The sequence below is a fragment of the Poecilia latipinna genome, unplaced genomic scaffold, assembly GCF_001443285.1.
Source record: "Poecilia latipinna isolate Pla-1442-1.1 unplaced genomic scaffold, P_latipinna-1.0 Scaffold4023, whole genome shotgun sequence".
Classification (NCBI taxonomy): Eukaryota; Metazoa; Chordata; class Actinopteri; order Cyprinodontiformes; family Poeciliidae; genus Poecilia; species Poecilia latipinna.
In genome coordinates, this window is record NW_015116639.1 from 12,789 (window position 1) to 16,573 (window position 3,785).

Below are 3,785 nucleotides of genomic sequence, written 5' to 3' on the forward strand. Positions count from 1 at the left end.
TTCTATTGGCTCTCTGATCTGGTCCCTTATATTTTTACTCATCAGGCCAGAATTTTACTCTTCCAACAGCTTTAAGTCTGTTTCTGCTGTGCAAGACTGATATATCTTTGCAGAATAAAGAAATAGTGGAAATTTCAAGAAGGTGAGAATTTTGGAGATGAAGAGGTTAATTATTTTTATTTGAGAATCTTGTGAGTGATCATCTCTTTTTTTATCCTTGATGCCCCTAGTGCCTTTTTTCTTCTTTAAATGTGTCAGGAGGCCTGCTTGTGTCCCTCAACAATAATTTAAATTAGTCTGGCTGTTCTCGGTCTAATGACTGAGGATTCTCAATTCCCCTGTCTCCATGTTAAGACACCAGGCCCATGGTGTGGAGAGGTGCCCTCTATCAAATTACAGGCAAGAATATTTTTTTCCAGCATACACTTTGTGAATTAAAACATGTCTAAGATTAAAAAACTGCTTCTATTTTTCATAATTGTCTTAATAGTTGGGAGTTGGGGAGACCTAGACCTGGACTGGATTATTCTGCTCTAATAGAATATTAGAATCAGAATATTTAGAACCATGTTTGGGATTTGTGAAAGTTTTCTGATTTGTGAAACTTCAATAAAGGTTGATTATGTCACTTTTTTGCCTCTGGATCACACACTGGATCCTAGCTCAGACCATAGTTCCCTGTTTAAATTAACATATTTTTTTCCTCTGTGTCTCTGAAGGACCACCCCTTGATCACTACAGCTGGGATTGGCTTATAGGGGACAGACCTACAATTGGCCAGTGAGCTTCTCATCCATTCATTGACAACAGTGAAGTTGAATACATAATGAGCTCTGGACTGACTAAGGTGTCTTCTTTGTTCTACTCTCAGATTAGCTTTGGAAATGGTCAGCAAAAATGCTGAACTCCAGCATAACAGTGATGCTTTAATGGAAAGAACAATAATTATAGCTTTGACACAGAAGAATATACTGGTAAATGCATAATTAGTTTGCTTTCCACTTGGATTACTTTTTCAGTTTTCAGTTTTGGTGATTTTATGGGCAATAAACTTTAATGCCAAGGAGACTGGAGGGACAAGGACCAAAATGAAACAACTTCTCCTTGCCACATGTTTGTCAGCCTTAAGTAAGTACAGATCAATGTTTGTGCTATGTGTGCTGTTGCATACCATGGTATATGTTACAAACATGAATGCAATTATGAATTTAGCCAAATCTAACAGAAATAGAATCCTATCAGATTATTGGTTATATTTATCATTTTCAGGGGTAAAATTAAAAAATGGTGGGATCAGCTCAGCTAAATTCATAACTTTCAAAGCATTAATCCAAACTGTGCACAAGCTTTAAAAATATCTAACAAGTAAGACTTCTTGTCTAATTTGATAACATCAAATAAGTAGTATCGATCTTTAAGAGAGATATTTTGTGTTGCAATTTTCCTGAATTACCCTGATTCTGAAATATTTTTCACATTTAAAGTCTGAAGTGAAAATGTTATCCTTTTACTTTTAAGCAGTTTGTTTCTACATATAGATGAAGAAAATATAAAAAAATGAAATTTAAAACAAGACAGTTTTTGTATGAGAGAAGTGCAGATGTTAGATGGTCTGTCTTCAACTCAGACCACAGAAAATAGTTCCAACCTCTGACCTTTGCTTTTTTTTGTTGGGTCAACAGAGCAGTCTGGGTTTGCAGGAGGTATGGACAAAATAGTAATCCTAAAAGCCCTCAGACCCCAGTGACTTGACCTTGACACCACCATTTCCATAACACTGCCCCCTGTCTGTGCTGTGACCTTAATAAGGATATGTGTTTATGGGGTAATCCCCCTACAGCTGTCCATGGTTGTGTCCTACCCCTCTCTATCAGGCTTTGGGTCTATTGTTGGTTAACCCGGCAGAAACCTCCTTTGGTCATAGAGAGACAAAGGGTCTGTGGTGGCTAATGTTTCCTGCAGAGAAATAGAAAGAAGACAAGCATCTCAATCTGGAGAAGGTTTGTTAATATGAAGGAGATTTAACCCAAGTAAAGTTATCATTACGAAGATCCTAGTGCTGTACTTGGATTTTTCAACGCAAAATGAAATGACTTCTTATTTATCAAGTTTAAACTGCCATGGAAAGTTGTTGCTTTTAATTGATTGATTTTTTTTAGTTTGATTTATTTTATTACAATATATAAAATAATTATTTAAATAATTATTTTGACTCTAGGCTACGTCAGGTAGAGCCTTAAAAATCTGAACTGTATGTTCACAGTGGGTATGAGACAGTTGTTTCCTGTACATACCTGTTTTTGTGCCAATGACTGGTGCTTGTTTCATAAATATGCAGAATGAAGATCTGCACTTGCTCTGATTGTGTGGTTTTATGCTAAAAACCTGTTCAATAAGAACATTGTGGAGTGTTCAGTAAGAGTGTGTAAAACTGTGGGAAGTGTGTAAAAGTTTAAGGTTTGCTGTTAGTGGATATTTGTGATGCAGAATGCTGCAGTCATTTGGATACCTTGATATTAATCTGGAAAAATGCCTGTTTTATCTACTGCATCAAAACTCAGCTCATACGGATTAAGAAAAGCAAAGTTAAGAAGAATAATCATGGTGATTTTGCAAATGTGGAAAAACAAATTGGAATAGAAAACATTTTTCATATAACTCACACACATAGCAATTATAAAATGAGGTTGGAAGAACTGAAACAACCTTTATTGTCCTGCAAATTCATAAGACATTCATTATTTGAATGGCTTAATATCTTAAGACTGATTAAACCTATATGAGTACTGCACTCATCTCAGTTGTAGAACTTTCCTTTTGAAAATAAATTCAGGATATATAACTTGAACTTGTATATCCTGGGTTGCAAGTTAGATTAAGCAACACTTTCTTTCTGCAGCCTAAACCTTTGAAAGAGACATTTCCAGTAGGAAATATTACATTTATTTGTCATTGCAAGCTCAAATCTTTAAAGTACTCTAAAAGTTCAATATCATACAGAAATGGATTCAATGAAGGTAAAGAAAGCATTAGCATGACGTAAAGGGGACCCCAACTCCCCCATTTTCTTTCTTAGTCCCATTATTGGGAGGAGGGGATTGTAGATATGTGAAGTTCAGGGCCAGCAGATTCCAAATGGCAGCAGAAGGTGGGGAGAATACACAAATGCACCCCTCCTCCCCAATCTACATATCTAGCCTTGACCTATGATGTCCTCATGACCTCTAGGGGTCCTCTAGTCCCAATCACTAGATACTATTGACGAGGTTCCTTGGCATTTCCATCCCTTAATAAAACTTCATTATAGTAAAAGTCCGGTCTTGGAAGAAGTTGTGCTCAGTAAATTTTAAATCACATATGCTTAGATATTCATAGGTGCACTTGAATATTTTTAATGTTAACATCACTAATTTTTAACTGTATTGCATCTTATATTAAAAACATCATGAATCTATTTGAAGACCCGATCTGTAACAGAAAACAAGAGCTGAGGAAATTAATTGAATGCCTTGATAAGAAACTTTTGCATTTGACTACAAGCTTTAGAGAGTATTTTAAACTGAAAAAGTAATTTTTCTTTATCCAAACTTTGGGTAACTTTTTGAAGGATTTAATATCCACTTTGATGTCTAAGAGAAAACCTCATGTAGAGCTATAGAATATACATATTCCAAACCCAACAGAATGGGTGCACATTTTTAAGTGAAGAAAGAGCCAAGCCAAAAGGTAAAGTTCTCAATATACAGATTCTACCCTCATATATGGGCTAGAGTTGCTGCTCCTCC